The 26,604-nt window shown below is 34.4% G+C and overlaps 1 pseudogene; it reads left to right on the top strand.

Annotated features, from left to right (window-relative positions):
* The window catches only part of LOC149556327 (fe(II)/2-oxoglutarate-dependent dioxygenase 4-like), a 41,939-nt pseudogene extending 21,739 nt beyond the window's left edge, over nucleotides 1-20,200 (top strand).
* Nucleotides 20,201-26,604: the final 6,404 nt, after the last annotated feature.

A 26,604-nucleotide genomic window follows, 5' to 3' on the forward strand; every position in this document is an offset into this window, starting at 1 on the left:
GCAAACTTGTTGTCAAAGTTAAAACACAATTCACACAAATTTTTCTCATTTTCCAAAAGGTTGTAGCTCAATCAGTTGGGAACAATTGGTGAGGATGTTACTAAGTAAGAGGAGATTATGTAATTCACCAAAGTTCAAACCCCCAGAGGTGTGTTTGGGTAAGGTTTGACAACAGGGTGAATTAGACGAGCAGGATTCCTCTACACATGGTTGCTTAGCTAAAAGAGGTTTATAATTTAGATATTTTCTTACTCATAAGATATTAATTCACCATATAAAGGCATACATTTTGATATCTATGTACGTTGAGATGTTTCCATAAAAAAAATTACTTGTTTTAGATTGTTCAAACACACACTTGAAACATAAATGAACTGCTAAATTTTCAACATTTTCGATAAGTGGATGCAAAATATTATCATACTCTTTACACAAAGTGAATGTAAAAATTCAAAGAATGTTAGTTCTCTTTATGTAATTCCTTCAAACACACACTTCACACATAAGTGAATGCTAATATTAGTAAAAAATTTACGCATTTAACAAAATGAATGTGAAAGTTCAACTATAAACACTTACAACACGAAGTTAGTTCAACATACGCAAAGTAAAATGCCAGTTTCAAAAAGTATTACACTATAAAGTAAAAATTCACACTAAGTGAATGCTAATATTAGTAAAAAAATTATGCATTTAACAAAATGAATGTGAAAGTTCAACTATAAACACTTGCAACACGAAGTTAGTTCAGCATACACAAAGTAAAATGTCAGTTTCAAAAAGTTTTACAAACTATTAGCTCAACCATAAATGAAGTAAACATAATAAATACACTCAATGTGCATGTCAAAAGTTAGAACACACTTCACACTATTTTTTTTCAATTGTCTAACACATACTTTCAATAAACAAATATTAAATTACCACACACTTCACAAATAATAGATGCTAAAGTAATCCTTAAATATAAATATATTTAAATTTAAACACTATAATTTTAGATCTACCTAAAATATTTCATCCTCTTGACAAGTGCATCAGACCTTGTTAAGTACCAATTGTGTGGAATTCATGATCAATCCCAAGTATAGATTTAGACAAGCACATAAGTTTTGAAAGTTTTATGATGATCTATCTTCTCTTTTTTGGTATAGTTCAAAGTCCATACTTCCATAAAATGTTTATGTAAAATGAATGCTTCTAATTTTCTTTGAAACCAATGGTTTGAATCTAATGAGATCCACTATTTAAAATCTAAAGAGCAAGCCGATACTACTATATGAAAGAAAACACACTCAAAACTAATTAAAAAATAGGGGCTTTTATATAAAAATGTTGTCTTTTCCAATAATGACAAATAAAAATTTCCAAATATACCTCAGGTACTATTGGATTATCTAAAAAATAAATAAAGAAATGTAATTCAACTGTTATGTAAACTATAAACAATTTTTTCCCTAAATTGTGGGGAAGGAAAAAGTTTACCCCATTTTGGGATTCCTATTACAATAATAATAGCTTAGCCACTAAAGCATAAGAGTTTCTCCATTCCAAGAATTTTATGATAATCTCTAAGTCGTGCTTATCATTTTAATGATTAACAACCAAAATTCCTTGTTATTGCCCAAGTGCTCTCTTCTCACAAAAGAAAATGGAGTATACTTTTTGTAAAAGCTTGATTGCTTAAGGATTTATTACGGAAAATCACTTGATATAGAACTTACATAGTGGGAAACAAACATGATGATAACACACAAATTTAAAAAAATGAGTTTACTAGGTATCCTAGCTTCTTTTCCCATGATTTGAACACTCAATTACAAATCAACATAGTTTGGTGAAAGTTTGTCCAATTTCTTGTTCCAAGACATCACCTATGGTTGTTTGTACCCTTGAGGTTGTGGAAAATGTGTGACTTCTTACAAACTCATGGGTTGGTAGGTAGAATTTATTGGGGCAAAAAACTTGACATGGAACTTATATAGTGGGAAAAATAACATGATGATAACACACATGAATTAAAAAATAAAATGTGAATGTTAGATACCCTAGCTTCAATTTCCTCTATTTGAATACTCAAATATGAATCAACATATTTTAGTAATTTATTTTCCTATTTATTGTGTCGAGACATCACCTATGGTTGTTTATGGTCATGAGGTGGTGAAAAAATGATTTTCTATGGTCTTGAGACTTCTACTAGAGTCTTGGGCTAGTTGGTAGATTTGCAAGCTTGTCACCCTTTCTCCTAGACCTACATTATTGAATTACCATCTATTGGTGACCTCTCATTTCAAGTGCCTTTGAGCTCTACCATTGTGCCAAGGAGTTTTTTATTACTTATTTTTTGTCTCCAAATCATCATGATTCAATTTTGAACAAGGTGTGGAATCAAGGGAATGATATTCTTTCTACCAAACCATGGACAATCTCTTTTAACCCTCTCATTGAACCACTCAATGTACACTCGGTGTAGGCTCATCTTTCAAATCTCTCACTCTATTTTTTAGACATATCTTCCTTTGAGGCTATTGGAAACTCCATTGGTTGTATTTTGGTTGATTTGGATATTTCTTTGTTGCTTCTTAATGACACGGTGCTCATGGCCATGGACTCAAGAATTTTATTATGAGGGACTTCCCTTTTATTGTTAGTGTTGTTTTTTGATGTGTTTAGTGTAGGTTCATCTTTCAAATCTCTCACTCTATTTTTCAGACATGTCTTCCCTTGAGGCTATTGGGAACTCCATTGATCATATTTTGGGTTATCTGGATATTTGTTTGTTGTTTCCTAGTGACATGACGCTCATGGCCATGGACTCAAGCATTGGATTATGAGGGACTTCCCTTTTTTTGTTGGTGTTGTTTTTCAATGTGCTCAGTGTAGGCTCATCTTTCAAATCTCTTGCTCTATGTTTTAGACATGTCTTCCCTTGAGGCTATTGGGAACTCCATTGGTTATATTTTGGGTTATCTAGATATTTCTTTGTTGTTTCCTAGTGACATGGTGCTCATGGCCATGGACTCAAGTGTTGGATTATGAGGGATTTCTCTTTTGTTGTTGGTGTTTTTTTTTTGATGTGCTCAGTGTAAGCTCATCTTTCAAATCTCTCACTCCATTTTTTAGACATGTCTTCCCTTGAGGCTATTGGGAACTCCATTGGTCACATTTTGGTTAATCTAGATATTTATTTGTTGCTTCCTAGTGACATGTTGCTCATGGCCATGGACTCAAATGTTGGAGTATGAGGGACTTCCCTTTTGTTGTTGGTGTTTTTTTTTTGACTGGTTACATGGTGACTGGTTGCGCTCTACTTGCTAGAAGGATGTGAGTAACACTCGATAATTCATGTTGTTAATTCTCTTTATAATCAGCCTCTAAGGATTCATAGACTATTTATGGTGATGCAATCCTAGTGGAATATTTTGTTGAATCTCCTATTGTTGTTTTTCGCTTGGATTTGATGAATGCTCCATGTACAGCTCCTGAAAATACTCTTTATATTGCCCCAAACCCTATCAATGGTTTGTCCTCTAGCCAAGGAGAGATACATGCTCCATATTTTTTTGTCACTATTTTGCACCATGCTCCTATTGTCAGATGCCCTAGAAAACTCTCCTTCATCGGACAGTTGTTCAACAACATAAAAAGAACTCTTTCCCCCTTCTTCTCTTGCAGTGTGAGTTTTGGGTCACTTTATTTTGGGCTTACATCTTTGTGATTTGTTCATATTAGAGTCAACATTTGTTGTGTTGTCTGTGTTGTTAATAGTATGTTAATCTATTATTTCAATCTTGTTTTCTAGTGGGTTAACCTATTTGTCCTTGGTTTCTTAAATTTTAGAAAACATAGTTTGAATATTATATAATTGATCTTTTTAAATAGTTGCTAAACATAAAATGTATCCTATTTTCGGCTTCTATAGAAAAGTATCCATTGTTGGACAATTGTTTGATAACATAAAAAGAACTCTTTCCCCCATTCTTCTCTTGCAGTGTGAGTTTTGGGTCGCTTTATTTTGGGCTTGCACCTTTGTGCTTTGTTCTTATTCTAGTCAACACCTATTGTGTAACGTGTTGCCTATATGTTGTTAATGGTATGTTAATATGTTCTTTGGGTCTTGTTTTGTAGTGGGTCAGCCCCTTTGTTCTTGGTTTCTTAAATTTTAGAATTGAATATTATATAGTTGATCTTTTTAAATAGTCACTAAACACACACACACGCACACACACAGTCACTAAACACCTTTGTGCTTTGTTCTTATTCTAATCAACACCTATTGTGTTACCTATGTATTGTCAATGGTATGGTAATATGTTCTTTGGGTCTTGTTTTGTAGTGGGTTAGCCCCTTTGTCCTTGGTTTCTTAAATTTTAGAAAACATAGTTTGAATATTATATAATTGATTTTTTTAAATAGTCACTAAACACACACACACACACACACACACACATTGTATTTTTACACCCACACCCACTCCTATTGATATAAGTGGGCACATGCCAACATACATGTGCTTGCACTGCAATTGTACACCTGCACCTGCACCCACCTACACGAGCCCACATGCATACACATACACCCACATACAAATGCATGCACACACACATACACAACAACGACACACACACACACACATATGCCATAAATGCAATCACACATGCACATATATGTGTATTGTAAATCTAAGTGACCACCATTGATGTTTGTTCACACATGTATTCCATACAAAATGTTAATTAAATTGTGTCCAAGCTCTACAAATATAATAGAAAAATAGATTACAAAATTATTTCTAACGTGCACAACAATGCACACACACACATATGACATACATGCAAGCACACATGCATATATGTGTATTGTAAATCTTGGTGACCACCATTGATGTTTGTTCACACATACATTCCATATATAATATAAATTAAATTGTCTCCAAACTCCACAAATACAATAGAAAAATAGATTGCAAAGTTATTTCCAACATGCATATGCTACCATGAATGGAAAAGTTAGTTCAAATAAACACCGCATATAAGAAAATGCTAAAGCTAAGTTAAAACTATGTTTGGAACAAAAAAAACATGCACAAACAAAAAGAAGAAGAAGTGAACTTGCTTAAAATAATATACAACCATGCACCTAAAGTGAATACTAAAGTTATAATACAAAATGTAAATTAAATTGTGTCCAATCTCCACAAATACAACAGAAAAATATATTGCAAAGTTATTTCCAACATGCATATGCAATAAAAAAGTTATTTCAAATAAACACCACATTTAAGAAAATGCTAAAGCTAAGTTAAAACTCTTTTTGGAACAAAAAAAGCATGCACACACATTAAAAAATGGAACTTACTTATAATAATATACAACCATGCACCTAAAGTGAATACTAAAGTTATAAAACAAGCACATGCTAGTCAGGCTTGTCCCTTTGGTGAAATGTTGGAGCTTCTTGCTGCTTGGGCCTACAACCAAGGTTCAAGTCCCCATAGGGCCATTCTATACTGCAGATCTTAATTGAGAATGTTTTGCATTGAACCTTGGTGGAATAGTGGGGCTTCTTACCTGTTGGGCCTACAACCAAGGTTCAAGTCCCCATAGGGCCATAGTGGGGCTTCTTGCCTATAGTGCTTACAACCAAGGGTTAATAAAATTTTAAGTTCCCAGCTTCAGCTCCAACTTCTGTGGTCGGCTTTGGCTACTACATCTGGTTCCTGTGTCTAGCTTCTATGTCCAACTTTGGCTCCTACATCTAGCTTTATGGCGGTCGATCCGTCTTTCGATCTTGCTGCGAATTTTGCTACTTTTCAGGCTAGGGCTTCTCCTATTCCTAGTGGGGATATTGATTCCCCAAGAGCTATGGGTGCCTCGACCATTTCCTATACTGACGTGGTTGCCTATAAGGCTGGTCTTGGGGGTTTGGTAGTGCGTCTAGGGTCCCCTATTGTAGTGCCTACCCTCATTCACATCTTTCTAGACATATTGCTACTATTATTGTTAGACTATATTAGACTAGTTTTATGTTGATGGATTAGTAGCATTGTTTCAAGACTATCAGACACTATGTTATGGATTCAGTTGATGCATGATGAGATTATTTAGACTCTACATTTCATGTATGCATGATGATTATTACATTGATTTTAGTTATTGATGATGATTAGTTAGATGGTTTATTATCACATGTGTTTTATTATGGATACTTACCCCATACTTGCATGTGTTTGGTGTGCACTTTGTTCTTATGTATGGCATTTCTGATGTGGTTAAGGAAGGGAGTTGTAGTCACCTACTAGTCAGGATCTACATGATGCACCACTTCCTGCCATTGCCTGTTTATCTTAGCATTATGTATATTGTATGTACATGTGTGGTTTTTATGTAGGTTGTAGGTACCGGGTATCGACTTCCCTGAATTGCCAAGATGAGCGTACCCCATTACACTATCTCAATAATAAGAGAAGGGAGATAAATTCTCAAGTCCAAATCCCAAACCCTTAAACCATTTTTCCTAGTGAGGTAGGACAAGTATATCGATATTTTACCTTTCGAATGTGTCGAATGACATAATTTGTGATTTTAACCCTTTAGACTGATTTTGTATGAATTGTTCTATGATGGGTTTTCATATTTTATCTTGGAGGTCTATGGTGAATTTTCTATTAATTAAGTCTTAATAAATAGATTTTATTAATAAATTAATTATTTGGAAAAATTAATATAATATCATGATCCTTGATATTTTGATTATAATTAATTAAATGAGAATTAATTGAGAAAAGAATTAAATAAAAGAAATTAGAAATTAAAATTATTAATAATAATAAAGTAATAAATAAATAAATAACAATAAAAGTTATAAGAGAATTAAAATAAAATTTATAAGCTTGCCTAGGAGTAAACACACCTCTTGATTGCACTTATGTCAACAACACAGGAGTTAGTGCACCAATTAAGCACATGGTGTCTACAACCTTATGACTCATCTAGAAGGTTGGAAAGAGCTCATGCTTAGTTGTCAACACCTTCTAGTTGTTTCTAGAGACATTCTAGGTGCTTCCTAAGAGTTCTTTATATTCAGGCACTCCTAGAAGCTTAGAGAGAGCATTTGGAGAGCGTTTTTGGAGGACTCGGGAACGTGAGAGAAGGAAGGAGCTTGCTCTGTAGTTTTTGAAGAGAAGCGAATTAGCATCAATATCCAGGTAGACGCTTGTGATTTTGCTTATGTTATTTCCACTTCTTGCACTTCCTATCTTCTTCGTGTCTTCTGAATACTTTCTGAGGATTCTATGTGTGAATGTTCCAATTATTTTAATCTTGTCATGGAAATTTAATTCTTATGAGAGAAAATCCCTCATGCGTAGATTTGAGAATTATATGGGACTAGGGTTTTTAGATGCGTATGAGCAAACCCTTTTTATTAATGGATAAATTAGAGAACAATTATTTCATAGGAAAATTCTTAAGATTGGAAGCCTTTTAAATTATGTATATGTCTCATTTTAAAATACACATGTGTTTAGATCTGCATACTTGTAAATATATATATATATATATATATATATATATATATATATATATATACATATACATACATACATATATACTTATATATATATATATTCATCTAAAAACGTTGCTGTCATATCACAGTAGAATAATGTTTAATGAAATTCTGTATTTTTTTTTAAATATAAAAATGAATTTTGAAATCTTATTATGGGCCGAACGTTTAATTAAAAACATTTTGGAAATTTTTTTATTTAAACTTTGGGGGGGGGAGGAACCCGAGCCCCTGTACTTGCTGTTCTCGCGACAGAGGGTATGAAGTACCCGCTGTCGCCGCAAGCCCTGTGACCATAAGGTACCGCAGTTATATATGTGTGTGTGTGTGTGTGTGTGTGTGTGTGTGCGCATTGTGTTTGTGTTATGCGATTTGATTTTTGGATGCGAAATCGAATTTTCCCATTTTGATTTATAACATTTTAAAATATTATTATTATAATTCAGTATTAATAATTATATATATATATTTATGTATGTATGTATGTATATGTATATGTATATGTATATGTATATGTATATGTATATGTATATATATATATATATATATATGTATGTATGTATGTATGTATGTATGTATGTATGTATGTATGTATGTATGTATGTATGTATATATATGTTATTAATAATTAATAATTATTATATTTGTTAAATGAATGGTACTAATAATTTATTTTCTTTAATAATTAATTACTTTGTAATATTATAGTCAAATGATGTAGATGTAATTTAAATATTGATTTGAATTATGAGGGAAAGATATTAAAGGGAATTAGTATTTATTCATGTTAAAAGTTACAAGGCATCTTATTGGTTTTGATCGGGGATCATTTTCATATAATATTTGTTTAAACAAAATGTCATTAGAATATTTGGAAAATCAATTCTAGAGTTATGGGAAATATTAATCAACACATGGGTTAGGAAAAATGTGTAAAATATTTTTCCATTCAATATCTAAACTTGAAAATAAAAACTGAGACCTCCACACTTAGTTTAATTATAAGATTTTAGCAAACCAAAACATGTGCTTGCATTGTATTTACTCTATGCTTCTTGTTTTGGGTTTTTGGGTTGACTAATGTTGACTAGTTATAGGACATCTACTAGAGGCTCAGAGGTTATGATTGTGATGTCATGATGATGTCTTTTGATTTTGATCTTTATAAACCTAACCATGGTTATGTGATGGTATGCTCTATGAGATGTTTGTGTTTACTGATTGTTATTGCTTTCTAGTCTTCTTTTGTGAAGCTGAGATTCATATGTATGAGACATTTGACTTAACCATTTTGAGTCATCGATCAATTATACTTGAGTTACTTTCCAGTTATTTGATGGAATTGAAATTGTTATCTAATCTTGATGATGTCATGTTGTGACATGTTTTGACTCAACCATTTTGGAGTCTTTGATCAGTATTATTTTGAGATGCATTTTGGTTGCTTATTAAGAACCAATGACTATTGTGATTATTAGGGATACCTTCAGTTTCCAATAGAGAACTGTTGTGGTCATGATTATCTATGATATTTTTTAGTTTCTCATGGAGATTTGATGTTTATATTGTGGATTATCTTTTGTGATTTTGAGATTTATGATTCCATGAGCTTAGGGTAGGTTATCTACTTGGAGTGTCAGGAAGTGGCTTGCAATGGGGGCCGGGGCCCTAAGAGGCTGCCAGGGTAACTCATTGTAAGTTTCCTTAATAAGTGAAAACATTCACACCTAATACTAACTAAATGAACCTAAAAAGATAATTGTTTTGTTCTCGCCCATGCCTCGAGTGCTAGTACAAACTAGGATGGGAGTAAAGAGAATGCTTGGTTGGGACCTTGCATTCCATAGTATGCCTTGTCAGTATGAGAGGATACTAGTGGCCGCACATTGATCACTAGGGGGTTGGGGTCTATTAAGAGACTGCCAGGGTAACTCTAGCGTGATCCATGCGATGACACTTTCCCGCTTGCATAGTAGGTTTCCTACATGTCTTTGTTGTGCCTCTGGGAATTAGATGTCGGATTGGTGTTGGAACCTTTGAGTTAGTATACTTTTCGATTCCTAGATTTAGAGAGTATTTATGCTATGTGATTTTGATAACCTATTTGGGACTTGAGATTATCTCCTCAGCACGATGGGAGTGGACCACTTAGGTTCCACGCGATCGGGTGGTAGTGCTTTATCACTCTTATCATTTGAGATCTGTTTGAGACATCATAACCGATGCATTCATGATTATGATGGTGGACATGTATCCTTATATTTATGATTTTAACTTATGCTTTATGTTGCATGTTAGATTTCTTTTCTGCATATGATGTAGTATGATTAGGATTGACATTCCTATTTGATAATACTGATGATATCTTCGATGATTTGGAATGTTACACATGGAGGGTCGGCTAGGACCCACGATGGTCTAATGATGCTATTTATCGTTGGGAGGAACCGTGCATTTAGATATTTATGTTGATTACTTATGGTTATCTCTTATGATGATGTATCATGTATGATTTGTGGATTCATTTATGCTATTGCATCATGGATTAGATTTAGAATGATGATATACTTTATTTCACATATGTATATTCTTTTATGCCTTTCATACCTTGTGACATGTACAGTGGATGATTGAGCAATCTGAAATGTAATTCTAAAAGGACATTTGTATATTAAATAAGTATGTTGGATGTATCATCATTATTTTATGAGGATGTGATGTTAGATGAATAGTTAATTTAGATGTAATTCAACATTAAGGGATCCATGAAGAATTTAACTTGTTACGTAAGTTTCTTTACTTCCATTTAGGTTTTTTCTATTGTTTCCGTTGCTATGTATAAGTTGTAAATGGTTTTACTTTCATGATTAAAAATAAATAATAAATAAAATGCTACCAAACTTAGTGAAACTTTAGGTTAATTCTTTGGATCTCTTGGCGGGGTGTTATATTTGGTATTAGAGCCCAAGTTTCTACATTGGGAGCTCTGTGTATTTTGGAACAAACTAAGACTTTAAACTTTTATGTATCTCTTTCAAACTTGAAACTAGGTGAGAAATAGAGCCTAAAACTGTTACTTGCATATTTTTCATACTTCAACACTTAGGTTTCAAACCTGAAAATTTTACTTAAACCTAAACATAGGTAAAACTGAAATTGAATTTAGTCTTTTGTAGAACATGTGTCTTTTGGTTGTAATAGTACTTTGTACTGTTGTAGGATGGTATCTGGGACTAGGTCTTCTATTAGAGGCCATGGTAGAGGCTGTGGTCATGGCAGAGCTACTAGTGTCCATGAGTCTATCCATGGAGAATATACTCATGAAGAGAGCGAAGGAGAGCACGCTAGTAAGCAGTAGGAAGAGAGCAGTAGAGAGGACCAAGCTGAGTCTGAGGAGGTTAACTTGAGAAAGATGATGCAGACCATTCTTGATCGTCTACCTCCTGCCCATGAACAACATAGAGCACATTAGACAGAACAAGAGAATAGACCTAGGTCTAGGAGCCCTCAAAAGGATCGACAGAGATCCATTGTTTCTACTCAGATGAAGGACTTTTCAAGATCTAAGGTCAAGCCCTTTAACGGGCAAGGTTCTAGTTATGTGGTCGAACAGTGGCTTACTGCCCTTGACAGAATTTTTTCTATGTAGGATTTTGATAGTAATGTTAAGTCAAGATTCACCATTACCAACTTGGAGAATTTTGGGGCCACTTGGAGGGGAATTGAGGAAAAGAAGCTGGGTATTGATATGAGCAGTGTCACTTGGGAGCCATTCTTAGAGAGTTTTTGTGAACGATTCCTACTAGAGGAATGGAAGCAGGAAAGGGTAGATGAGTTCCATAATCTTAGGCAGTATTCTATGACTGTGATAGAGTATGAGCGCAAATTCTACGAGCTCATGTCCTTTTTAGGATTTAGTGAAAACTCAGTTCAATTGACACAACACTTTATTAGAGGATTGAATAACCGTATAATTGGAGGTGTCAAGGTATTTGAGCCGAAAACCCTCAAGGATGTGGTACGATGAGCCATCCTTGTTGAACAAAGTGTTAACCTTGGTCAGGGAGGTTTTGTTGGAGCACCATCAGCATCAGGATCTAAAAGCAACTACAACTCAGGTGGTAATAGGAAGACTCCTTTTTCTAAGCGGAAATAGTTTCAGTAGTAGTCTTAGCAGACACAGCAGTAGAAGGGATCAAACTCTCAGGCTCAAGGTGGTGGCAGAGGTTCTAATTCCAAGAACAACTGCAATGCTTAGTGCAATAAATAGAATCAACCCAATCAGCCAGCTTAGAGCAGTCAGTCTTTTGTTAGCAGGAATAGTCATCAGCAGTCAAATGCACCACCTATGGGTAGAGGATCTGGTAGAAATACAAGATGTTTTTCATGTGGACAAATTGGACATTTTGTAGCTCACTATCCTCAGCGAGCACCTCAGTATTTAGGCCCTAGGCCAACAAAATCCGAGCCTATAGTTGGAGATGCAGGTAGAGCTCATAGAGTGTTTGCAGTGGTAGATCACCATCAGGTAGATCATTAGGGAACAGTGGTTGAAACCACAAGAGCTATTCGAGGTATATCTCTTTCAGTGTTGTTTGATTCAGGAGCTATAGATTCATTTATTTCTCCATCTATAGTTGCTAAGTGTAAGCTGGATGCAGTGAAGCAAGATCATGGTTGGCAAGTGGAACTAGCCTCAGGCATTAAGGTCTCCACAGATTCTGTAGTTCATAAGTGTGGGCTTAGCATAGGAGGATTTGATACTGCAGTTGACCTTCAGGTTATACCCCTTGGTTCCTACGATGTGGTTTTGGGCATGGACTGGCTTGGATCTCATAGAGCCAGTATAGATTGTAGGAAGAAGATTATAATGTGCCAAGATGACCAAGGGAATGATGTGAAGATTGTTGGGATACCAAGGCCTATATCTCTACGGATGATTTCTGCTATGCAACTGAAGTGAAGTTTCTGTAAGGGATGTCAGATATTTGTTGTTATGGTAAATGATCTTGATGAGGAAGATCCTGTGAGGAAGACTTTAGATCACCCAATTTTATAGGAGTATGCAGATGTCTTTCCAAGTGAGATTCCAGGCATGCCTCCGAAGAGGGACATCAATTACAGCATTGACCTATTTCCAGGAGCAGAGCCTATCTCTAAAGCTCCTTATCGAATGACTACACATGAATTGGGTGAGTTGCGTCTTCAGCTAGATAAACTTTTGGTAAAAGGGAGCATTCAACCTAGTGTGTCACCATGGGGAGCTCCAGTGCTCTTTGTGAAGAAGAAAGATGGTTATTTGTGCCTTTGTACTGATTACAAATAGTTGAATAAGGTGACAATTAAGAATAGGTATCCTCTACCTAGGATTGATGACTTATTTGATCAGATCAAGGGAGCTACAGTATTCTCCAAGATTGACCTTAAGTCAAGATACCACCAGCTTCGCATTAAGGAAGCTGACATTCACAAGACCGCCTTTCAAACTTGCTATGGGCATTATGAGTTCACAGTGGTACCTTTTGGGTTGACTAATGCTCCATCGGTTTTCATGAGTTTGATGAATGGGGTGTTTCGATCTTATCTTGATAGGTTTGCACTTGTGTTTCTTGATGATATATTGATATATTCTAAGTCTTAGAAGGAGCACGAGGAACACTTGCGATTGGTTTTACAATGTTTGAGAGACAATCAACTTTATGCCAATGCGGCTAAGTGTGAATTCTTCAAGTCAAAGGTTCAGTATTTAGAGCATGTCATTTTAGGTGATGGTATTTCAGTAGACCTTGCAAAGATTTAGGCAATAGTAGATTGGCCTACACCAACTAATGTGTCAGAGATTCATAGTTTCATGGGTCTAGTTGGTTATTATCACAGATTTGTCCAAAACTTCTCTAGAATAGCGCATCCTATCACTTCCCTTTAGAGGAAAGGAAAGAAGTTTTTATGGACAGAGAAATGCGAGGAAGCATTTCAAAAGCTCAAAGATCTTTTGACTAGTGCACCGAACTTAGCAATACCCAATTCAAAAGGTGATTTTATGGTGTGTACAGATGCTTCCCTAGAAGGGATTGGGGCAATTTTGATGCAGAATGGATGGGTGATTGCGTATGAATCATGCAAGCTCAAGGATCACGAGCTAAATTATCCTACACATGATCTTGAGTTGGCAGTGGTAGTTCATGCTTTGACAAGATGGAGACATTTCTTGTTGGGGCACAGATTTGAGCTACATAGTGACCATCGCAATCTTTAGTACATTTTCATGCAGCCTAATCTGAATGCTCGCCAAAGGTGATGGATGGAATTTCTATGTGAGTATGACTTCAAGGTAAAGTACATTTAGGGAAAGGAGAATTTGGTGGCAGATGCTTTGAGTCACAGGAGACATGTGATATCATCTATGACTCTTAATGTTGATTTGAGGAGTCAGATTCTTCAAGCACTTCCTACAAATTCTTGGTACTAGGAAGTGTCCAGAGAGATAGATTCATGAAGACCTTTGGAGGGTAAGTTTGTAGGCTACATCCGAGAATTAGATGGTCTTTTGAGACAATCAGGGAGGATTTATGTGCCATTACAGAATGAGCTTCACATCTTGATTTTAGCAAAGGCCCATTGTACACCCTACTCGGCACATCTAGGTGTCAAGAAGATGCATACTGATTTGTGGCATTTATTCTACTAGTCTGGGATGAAGTGAGATATTGCTGATTATGTGGCCAGGTGTCTTGAGTGTCAGAGAGTCAAGGCAGAACACCAACACCCGGCAAGACTTTTGCAACCAAATCTCATTCCTTTATGGAAGTGGGACATCATCTCTATGGACTTCATAGTAGGATTACCTATGACTGTTTGTCATCATGATGCTATCATGGTCACTGTTGATCAGTTGACTAAGGTGGCACATTTTTCACCAATCGAGTCTTCCTACATGGCAGCTTCTATAGCTAATGTCTTCATGAGTGACATTATGAGACTACATGGTATTCTCCGAAAGATCATTTCTGATAAGGACCCTGTATTCACATCCACATTCTGGACATCATTGTAGTATGAGCTTGGAGCACAATTGAATTTCAGTTTGGCATATCACCTAGAGACAGATTGTCAGACAGAGAGGGTGAACCAGGTTTTGGAAGATATGTTAAAGATGTATGTGATGGATAGGCAGACACATTGGGAGGACTATCTCTACCTAGTGGATTTTTCTTATAACAATGGGTATCACAATTCTATTGGCATGGCACCATTTTAGGCATTATATGGATGTCCTTGTTGTACACCCTTGATTTGGGATAGTCTTGAGGATTGCATCTTGTTGAGTCCTAAGATGCTTCATGATATGGAGCAAATGGTAGTGCGTATCTGCGAGCACTTGACTATGACACAGGATAGGTAGAAAAAGTATGCTGATGCACATTGGATAGATAAACAGTTTGCTATGGGAGATAAGGTTTTCTTGAGAGTGTGTCAGCAGAAGAGTTTGATCTGATACGAAAAAGGTTCAAAGCTGGAACCTCGCTTTGTGGGATCATTCAAGATTCTTGAGAGGATTGGCCTAGTTGCTTATCACCTTGCTCTACCGCCCAACCTAGCTCGCATTCATGATGTTTTCCATGTTTCAGTACTTAGACATTATATTCCTAATGTTGTACATGTTCTTGATTGGAATGCGTTGTAGGTAGAGGACAGGCAGCTGACTTTGGAGCCAATTCATATTCTGGAGCAGCGGGAGTTGACCCTCAGGGGTCGAACCATAGAGCAGGTAAGGGTCCAATGGGACCCTACTAATGATTCTTCAGCTAAATGGGAGAATGCTGCTAGATTACAGGAGTTATATCCCTAATTGTTTGTAGCAGGAGTAAGCCTAATCTAAGGGGGGGTGTATGTAGATCCTACCCTCGTTTACATCTTTCTAGACATATTGTTGCTATTATTTTTAGACTACGTTAGACTAGTTTTATGTTGATGGATTAGTAGCATTGTTTCGAGACTATCAGACACTATGTTATGGATTCAGTTGATGCATGATGAGATTATTTAGACTCTACATTTCATGTATGTATGATGATTATTACATTGCTTTCAGTTATTGATGATGACTAGTTAGATGGTTTATTATCACATGTGTTTTATTATGGATAGTTACCCCATACTTTCATGTGTATGGTGTGTGTGTTGTTCTTATGTATGGCATTTCTGATGTGGTTAAGGAAGGGAGTCGTAGTCACCTGCTAGTTGGGATCTACACGATGCACCACTTCCTACCGTTTCCTATTTAGCTTAGCATTATGTATATTGTATATACATGCGTGGTTTTTATATAGGTTGCAGGTATCGGGTATCGACTTCCCTGAATTGCCAGGATGAGCATACCCCATTACACTATCTCAATGATAAGAGAAGGGAGATAAATTCTCAAGTCCAAATCCCAAACCTTAAACCATTTGTCCTAGTGAGGTAGGACAAGTATCTAGATATTTTACCTTTCGAATGTGTCAAATGACATAATTCATGATTTTAACCCTTTAAACTGATTTTGTATGAATTGTTCTATGATGGGTTTTCATATTTTATCTTGGAGGTCTATGGTGAATTTTCTATTAACTAAGTCTTAATAAATAGATTTTATTAATAAATTAATTATTTGGAAAAATTAATATAATATCATGATCCTTGATATTTTGATTATAATTAATTAAATAAGAATTAATTGAGAAGAATAATTAAATAAAAGAAATTAGAAATTAAAATTAATAATAATAATAAAGTAATAAATAAATAAATAATAATAAAAGTTATAAGAGAATTAAAATAAAAGTTATAAGCTTGCCTAGGAGTAAACGCACCTCTTGATTGCACTTATGTCAACAACACAGGAGTTAGTGCACCAATTAAGCACATGGTGTCTACAACCTTATGACTCATCTAGAAGGTTGGAAAGAGCTCATGCTTAGTTGTCAACACCTTCTGGTTGTTTCTAGAGACATTCTAGGTGCTTCCTAAGAGTTCTTTATATTCAGGCACTCCTAGAAGCTTAGAGAGAGCATTTGGAGAGCATTTTTGGAGGACTCGGGAACACGTGGGAGAAGGAAGGAGCTTGCTCTATAGTTTCTGAGGAGAAACAAATTAGCATTAGTATCCGGGTAGACACTTGTGAGTTTTCTTATGTTATTTCCACTTCTTGCACTTCCTGTCTTCTTCGTGTCTTCTGAATACTTTCTAAGGATTCTATGTGTGAATGTTCCAATTATTTTAATCTTGTCATGGAAATTTAATTCTTATGAGAGAAAATCCCTCATGCGTAGATCTGAGAATCATATGGGACTAGGGTTTTTAGATGCATATGAGTAAACCCTTTTTATTAATGGATAAATTAGAGAACAATTATTTTATAGAAAAATTCTTAAGATTGGAAGCCTTTTAACTTATGTATATGTCTCATTTTAAAATATACATATGTGTTTAGATCTGCATACTTGTAAATATACACACACACACACACACACATAAGTATATATATATACATATATACTTATATATATGTATTCATTTAAAAACATTGTTGTCATATCACAGTAGAATAATTAATGAAATCCTGTATTTTTTCTAAAAATATAAAAATGAATTTTGAAATCTTATTATGGGCCGAACATTTAATTAAAAATGTTTTGAAATTTTTTTAATTAAAACTTTGGGGGGGGGGGGGAACGGAACCTGCGCCCTCGTACTCGCTATTCTCGTTGGTACCTGCTGTCGCAGGTTACCTCGGCCAATGGTGGTACTACGTATATATATGTGTGTGTGTGTGTGTGTGTGTTGTGTTGTGTTATGCGATTTGATTTTTGGGTGCAAAATTGAATTTTCCCATTTCGATTTATAACGTTTTAAAATATTATTATTATCATTCAGTATTAATATGTATGTATGTATGTATGTATGTATGTATGTATGTATGTATGTATGTATGTATGTATGTATGTATGTATGTATGTATGTATGTATGTATGTATGTATGTATGTATATATATATATATATATATATATATATATATATATATATATATATATATATATATATATATATATATATATATATATAAGTGTATGTATATTTTATTAATAATTAATAATTAATTACTTTGTAATATTATAGTCAAATTATGTAGATGTAATTTAAATATTGATTTGAATTATGAAGGAAAGATATTAAAGGGAATTAGTATTTATTCATGTTAAAAGTTACAAGGCATCTTATTGGTTTTGATGGGGGATCGTTTTCATATAATATTTGTTTAAACAAAATGTCATTAGAATAATTGGAAAATCGATTCTAGAGCTATGGGAAATATTAATCAACACATGGGTTAGGAAAAACGTGCAAAATATTTCTCCATTCAATATCTAAACTTGAAAATGAAAACTGAGATGTCCACACTTAGTTTAATTATAAGATTTTAGCAAACCAAAACATGTGCTTGCATTGTGTTTACTCTATGCTTCTTGTTTTGGGTTTTTGGGTTGACTAGTGTTGACTAGTTATAGGACATCTACCAGAGGCTCGGGGGTTATGATTGTGATGTCATGATGATGTCTTTTGATTTCAATCTTTATAAACCCAACCATGGTTATGTGATGGTATGCTCTATGAGATGTTTGTGTTTACTGATTGTTATTGCTTTCTAGTCTTCTTGTGTGAAGCTGAGACTCATATGTATGAGACATTTGACTTAACCATTTTGAGTCATCGATCAATTATACTTGAGTTACTTTCCAGTTGTTTGATGAAATTGAAATTGTTATTTGATCTTGATGATGTCATGTTGTGACATGTTTTGACTCAACCATTTTGGAGTCTTCGATCAGTATTATTTTGAGATGCATTTTGGTTGCTTATTAAGAACCAATGACTATTGTGATTATCAGGGATACCTTCAGTTTCCAATAGAGAACTGTTGTGGTCATGATTATCTATGATGTTTTTTAGTTGCTCATGGAGATTTGATGTTTATATTGTGGATTATCTTTTGTGATTTTGAGATTTATGATTCCATGAGCTTAGGGTAGGTTATCTGCTTGTAGTTTTGAGAAGTGGCTAGCAATGGGGGCTAGGGCGCTAAGAGGCTACCAAGGTAACTCATTGTAAGTTTCTTTAATAAGTGAAAACATTCACACCTAATACTAACTAAGCGAACCAAAAAGATAATTGTTTTGTTCTCGCCCATGCCTCGAGTGCTAGTACAAACTAGGATGGGAGTAGAGAAAACACTTGGTTGCAACCTTGCATTTCGTAGTATGCCTCATCAGTATGAGAGGATACTAGTGGTCGCACAGGGATCACTAGGGGGTCAGGGTCTATTGAGAGATTGCCAGGGTAACTCTAGCGTGATTTGTGCGATGGCACTTTCCCGCTTGCATAGTAGGTTTCCTACATGTCTTTATTGTGCCTTTGGGAATTAGATGTCGGATTGGTGTTGGAACCTTTGATTTAGTATACTTTTAGGATTCCTAGACTTAGAGAGTATTTATGCTATGTGATTTTGATAACCTGTTTGGGACTTGAGATTATTTCCTCAGCGCGGTGGGAGTGGACCACTTAGGTTCCACGCGGTCAGGTGGTAGTGCTTTATCACTCTTATCATTTGAGATCTGTTTGAGACACCATAGCTGATGCATTCATGATTATGATGGTGGACATGTATCCTTATATTGATGATTTTAACTTATTCTTTATGTTTCATGTTAGATTTCTTATTTGCATATGATGTAGTATGATTAGGAGTGACATTCCTATTTGATAATACCAATGATCTCTTCGGTGATTTGGAATGTTATGCACAGAGGGATGGCTAGGACCCACGATGGTCTAATGATGCTATTTACAGTTGGGAGGAATTGTGCATTTAGATATTTATGTTGATTACTTATGGTTATCTCTTACGATGATGTATCATGTATGATTTGTGGATTCATTTATGCTATTGCATCATGGATTAGATTTAGAATGATGATATAATTTATTTCACATATGTATATTCTTTTATGCCTTTCATACCCTATGACATGTACAGTGGATGATTGAGCAATCTGAAATGTAATTCTAAAAGGACAGTTGTATATTGTTTAAGTATGTTGGATGTATCATCATTATTTTATGAGGATGTGATGTTAGATGAATAGTTAATTTAGATGTAATTCAATGTTAAGGGATCCATGAAGAATGTAACCTATTATGTAAGTTTGTTTACTTTCGTTAGGTTGTTTCTATTGTTTTCGTTGCTATTTATAAGTTGTAAATGGTTTTACTTTCATGATTTAAAAAATAAAAAATAAAAAATGCTACCAAACTTAGTGAAACTTTAGGTTAATTCTTTGGATCCCTTGGCAGGGCGTTACACCTGTTGTTTCTATTGCAGTACGTAATCCTTTGATCAATCTTGAGTCTAATATTATTGATGAGATTTCTACTCAAGTGAAGGACTTCTCCTCTACTGCTGCCATTTTTCATTTTAGGGGTTTATGGCCCTCTCTGTCGGATCTGCATGCCTGGATTTCCAAATTTTGGGAGCCTTTAGTTTCAAATATTGTCCAGATTTACCTGTGGCAAGGGGTTTTTTCATTGTGAAATTTGCTTCTAAGGAGGATCAAAATGCCATCCTAAGGCATGGTTTCTCTTGGGAGAAGAGGTTTCCCTTGATGGCCAAATCTTGGTATGCTGATTTTGATCCATCTATTGAATCCTTTAACAAGATTCCTCTATGGGTAAGGTTGTCGGATCTTCCCCTTCACTTATGGTTAGATTCAGTCTTGGAGGCTATGGGAGAGGCCTTAGGGGATTTTTTACTGGTTGACTCTATGTCTTCCAATGTGTATTAGACGATGTATGCATGCATTCTTGTGGAGATAGATGTCTCTAAGGGGCTTCTAGAAAAGATTAAATTGGTCTCTCTCATTGGCTCTTGGATTCAGCTTCTTGATTATGAGGGTATTCCATTCATATGTTAGAAATGCCAAAAGACCAGCCACCTCGCAGTGAGTTGCTCCTCTGAAAAGGTTAGATCGAAAAAGTCTTCTTCTAGGTGGAATGGGGTTTTGGATGATCACTACACTATTCAGAAAGCTCCCTCTATTGGGAGTAGGTTGGTTGACTCTTCTTAGGATTCTTGGAGGCAGATTCTATTGTTGTTCTGCATGATTTAAATGTTTCCCCTATGGTGGTGACCTCTTATGTTCTCCCTCTTTCGAATTCTGTCACTGGTGATTCGACTGAAGCCCCTCTTGTGGCTCTGTCCCTAGATGTTTATGTTGTCCCTTCTTCTTCTGCTCCTATATTCTTCCTTGGCTTTGTCCCTAGATGTTGTTGTTGTCCCTTCTTCTGCTGCGATCCAGAGTTCTTCCTTGGCCACGAGGGTTTTGGGGGTTGGTTGTGGTGTTGCTGACTTTGCATGGTAGAAGGCTGCTAGTAGGGTGGAGGATGGATGGACAACTATAAAAGGAAAAAAGGTCAAGCCCTCCACTTAATCTTTTGATATGGCATTACATTCTCAAAAGACAGGACCAAAAGGGAAATCTTGAGTCCCTACCTGTTTACGACTATCCTATTTTTTTTTGGTTCTCCTAGCTTTTTAGGCCTACTATTCTTTTTAGTTTGTCAAGGTTAGGCACTTATAGTCTATTTCTTTTTTAACCTTGCGGTTTAAGGTTCATGTGAAAAACCTATTTTAGTGATTGTAGAGTACTGTGTTATCTGTGATGCCACCCTAGTCACCCAGTTTTGGTTGGTGACCTGATTCACCTATGGGTAGTAGTATTATTTGGTAAGGGCATCATTGAATTTTTTTTCGATCTGTAAAGGGCTTTAGGCACCCTTCAAAATCTATTTTCCTTAATAAAAAACAAACACATGCTAGTCCAAACATGATGTAGATGAAATTTATTTGAAAAGACTACAAGCACACCACACCACACAAAGTTAATGGATAATTTAGTTCATATACCCATGCACACCACAAATTGAATATCCAATTTGACTTTTAAATAGTACAGACACAATCGCAACACATGATTTTTATTTAAACATGTCAAAATTAAAACACCCACAAAGTGAATCTCAAAGTTGATTCAAACACATAACATGAATCAAATGCACAAAAAATGAATGCAAAATTTAACTTTCAAACACATACACAACTCACATAAAATGAAATTTGAGGCAATAAAATATTGAGATAAGCCAACATAAACACATGCTAGAGTTTTACCACACATGAAATAAACATGCAAATTTGGTTGTCATGTAGAGTTTGCTAAAAAAAAATGATACTTTTACATAATCCACAAAAAATAAATTGATCATACAAACTAAAATTAAGTTTAAACATATGAAGGTACATAAACACAAAAAGGGAATGCTAAAATTCAAAGACACTTCATAATAAAGTTTAAACATGCAACATAAATACATGTCAAAGTTGGATAATCTCTTCACACAAAGTGAACATACTCACAATGCTAAAGTAAAAATAGGAAAAAGTGGTTTCCAAAGTTAAAACACATTTTTCACAACATTCACTTTGCATGCAACTTGTTCAAATGCACACTTCACACATGTGCTAGATAACCTGATAAATTAAAACATATATAAAGCTAGTTCACTTACAGATGGGGTCTGTTCAAACATGTCAAAGTAAATATACACAAAATTTATTATGTGGCCTAATTTTAACATCATGTAAAGGTACATACACACAAAATATGAATAACAAAGTTTTAAAAAATGACATTAGTCAATGCCATAATTGATGATGTATGCATAAAGTGGGTGAAAGTTAAAAACACACCTTCACATTCCAAATTATATATATATATATGAGTTGGTTATAAACATGTCACAAAAAGTCGAGGTAAAAACATACAAAATATGAATAACAAAATCTAAAAATGCAACATTAGTGAATGCCAAAATTGATACTCAGCATAAAGTGAGTGAAAGTTAAAACACACATGCACATGTAACATTGCATATAAAAACAAGGTGATTGTAAACATGTTTCACAAAAAGTCACTTCAACCACATACAAAATAAAAATATGAGTTTAGATATATTAAAGTGTAGACACATGGTGAGTGCCAAAGTTTGATGCCCTTCACACTAAATTTCAAACATGCCCCATAAGTGGATGTCAATGTCAAAGTTAATACGTTCTCTATAAAAATCTATAAAAATTTGAGTTTAGATATGTTAAAGTACAAACACATGGTGAATGTCAAAGTTTGACACACTTCACACTAAATTTAAAACATGCAACATAAGTGGATGTCAACTCTCTATACAAAGTGGAATTTCAAAACGCAAGACCACATTCTAACTATAAATATAACTAACGTGGTTCAAACACAAATGCATATTCCAAATTATAAAGATAAACAAAGTGGTTGAAAACATGCTTCACAAAAAGGTATTTCCACACACATACACAAGCTTACAAACATACAAACACAACAAAACCTTTCAAACATGCCACATAAGTCAATGTTAAACATGTTACACTCTCCATGCAAGATGAAAGTGAAAGTGAAAACACAAAAGAACATGCTAAAATACAAATATAACAAAGTGGATATGAAGTAAACGCTAAAATTTAAACATTCATATAAATGGATGTACAAGTTTACTCTTTACACAATGCAAATGTTAAGGTTTAGAGAAACTTCATGAAAAGTTAGTTCTCTTTACAAATAGTTCATTCAAACACACAATTCACACATAAGTGAATGCTAAAGTTTGTAAAAATCTTACTCATTTAAACCAAAATGTACATTAAAGCTCAATAATAAACAATTGAACACAAAGTTCAAGCACACATGAAGCAAACTTTTAAGTCAACATACACAATAAATATGACAAAAGATATTAAAATTTTTTACAACCAATTAGTTCAACGGTAGAAAAAATAAACACCATAAGCACACAATATAAAAATGAAAAGTTAAAAACACACTTCAAACAGATTCTGTTAATGTCCCAACACATACTTTTAATACACAAAAGATAACTCAACATACACTTCACAATTAGTGGATTCCAAAGCAAACATTACAAATAATTTAGTTTAAATAATCACCACAATTTTAGATCTACCCAAAAAATGCTATCCTCCTCTAAGCACATCATCTATTACAAATAATTTAGTTTAAATAATCACTACAATTAGTGGATGCCAAAGCAAACATTACAAATAATTTCGTTTAAATAATCACTACAATTTTAGATCTACCCAAAAAATGCCATCCTCCTCTTAGCACATCATCTATTCAAGACCATAATTTTGTAAACTGTCCATGTACAATGAATGATTTTAATTTTCCTTGACCTACAATTTTAGATCTACCCAAAAAATGCCATCCTCCTCTTAGCACATCATCTGTTCAAGACCATAATTTTGTAAATTGTTCATGTAAGATGAATGATTTTAATTTTCCTTGACCTACTTTACCTACCCAATTAAAGATGGGATTACACATGAATGACTTCAATTAGGATCAAATACATTAACTAAAATCCATAGACCAAGCTAATTTTGGCTTGGTAAAAGACTCAATACATTCAAAAACTAACTAAAATATAGGAGCCTTTTCTACATAAAAATGTGTTTTAAGAAACTTTGCAAGAGTCTAGGTTTTGGGGATTCCTACTAAAATAATAATAGCTTAGTCATTGAAGCTAGTATTTCTCCATCTTAAATCATGTAATGATTAACCATAAACACTCCCTTATTGCAAAATAAAATGTGATTTTACATTTTGCAAAAGAAGTTTGAATGCTTTAGAACCTATTAGAAAAAACACCTAAGATAGAACCTAAACAGTGAAAAAAGGAGATGAAAATGAATTTTAAAAAAAAAGCATGTTAGGTGCCCTTGAATTTATTTATCCACAATTTCAACACTCAATAGAAACAAAAATTGTTTTGGATATCACTCTAATAATTGATCTCTTCAAATAGAGTAACTAACCAAATGATATATGAGATTGTTTTGGATATCACTCTAATAATTGATCTCTTCAAATAGAGTAACTAACCAAATGATATATGAGGTACGACATGTGTGCAATAAATTTTCATACCCCTATAAGCATTAAAACACATGTAGGATAAATCTACAATATCAAGCAAGACAATAATTTGGAGATAATGGTTTATATCAAAAATATGTTTGGAAGCCCTCTCAGTACATGAGTTTTTCTTTCACATGGCTTGTTTTGTCCTAATACCTTAGGAACATCTCAAATTCTCTTTCTGGATCATCTACTTGAGAATATGTGTTCTGTGTGCGGTAAAGCTACATTTGTTCAGGGTTTATGCCTACCTCTAATGTAGCATAACCGCCTCTACCTTTGCATTCTCATTTCAGTTCTCTAGAAAACTCACAATTGTGACTGATGAGAATATAAGGTAAAGCTCTTCCAAGTGATAGGGAAACATAAATTGCTCTGTACTAGCTCTTGGGCAAGAGTATCTACCTAAAAAAAAGTCATCCACCTAACATTCACATCAATTTTTGTTAATTGTTGATTGTCTGGAGGTCACTAAGATTGACTACAAGTATATAGTGAAACGAGAATTTGGAGAAAATGATGATCTCTGTCATAAATAAGTCTAGAAGCTCTCTCATTATAGGACTTTTGTTTTTCTCTGACTTGTTTTGTCCCATGATATTAAGGAAAAATTAATGCAATTCCTATTTATCTTCTATCTAAATTGGTCATCTCAAAAAGTTTGAACCATTCTAATATTGCTATCAGTCATTAATATTTAGTATTTATAGAAAGAAATCATAAAGGATAATAAATTCCCATTAAGCGGTTAGAAATATATTGTAAATTCCCATTGATTAATTGGGAAAGGATCGTAAACTCTCATTAATCAAATGGGAGAGCATATGCAATCTTAAACAAGGAGGAGAGGGCCTGAAGAACACCTAACTTGCTCTAGCATGATATTCTCATATTAGACTATATGGGAGATGCATCTCCAGTTTCTTTTAACATAAAGATCAAATCTTGTCAGGCTTCATTGTTCATAATTTTATAGTGGCATCTAGGAACATGATTGCAGCCATATTATCCTGTAACATTGCAAGTGCAAAATAGCTGAATTCTGGTTGGATTCTTGGCCTGGAAATTCCTTGCTCACTAGTATACAAGATTTAGATGAGTCAAAAATAAAACTATCTCAGGATTGGGGCATAAAAGGGAAATATTATTAGGAGGAATGACACAGCTTTGACCTCTATTGCATTCTAGACAGCCAAAAAAATCTTTTTAAAAGAGCATTTCACATCCATTTAAGGAGATCACCCTTTCCTAGACAAGGAAAGATAGGGCAATAATAAAGTCAAATCTAGCTATCATGTCATCAAACATAGTCATGTTCCATAAGTCATTGGACTAGCATATAGATCTCATGTGGCATGCCTCAACATCCACATCCTCAGTCCTTCCTCCGAATGTAACACAACTAGATTAGTGGAAGCTAACAATAAGGTTTTAACCTTTAATAAACATATTAAAAGATCAATTAATAGCCCTTCTAGTCCATTATGCTAAATATATACGAGACAGTAGATCATTTGTTGTTGCATTGCAATATCTCAACAGGAATACAACATATGTTGCTTTCTAAGCTTTAAATGGAGTGGACATTTCAGAAAATGTGAAGGAAACATTATTGTTGCTAACTGAAGGGCACTTTTATCACTACAAGTTCTATGGAAAACACCTTCATTGTCTATTTTCTATCAGATTTAGGTTGTGCAGAACCATGAAGTATTGAGAACCTAGGCTTTTTTGAAGGATGTTCAAGCAAATCGACCGTAAACTTCAAGAGTATATAAAAGAAAAGATAATTAAGAATGCAAGAAAAATATCCAAATCTAAGATATGAACAATAAAACAATGGGATTTTGCATATAGTATTCATGTTGATGAGTTAATTACTCTTCAAAATAGTATAAAGATGCAAAATGC

The sequence above is a fragment of the Cupressus sempervirens genome, chromosome 5 (genome assembly GCF_028749045.1).
Source record: "Cupressus sempervirens isolate cs-2001-9-10 chromosome 5, ASM2874904v1, whole genome shotgun sequence".
Taxonomy (NCBI): domain Eukaryota; kingdom Viridiplantae; phylum Streptophyta; class Pinopsida; order Cupressales; family Cupressaceae; genus Cupressus; species Cupressus sempervirens.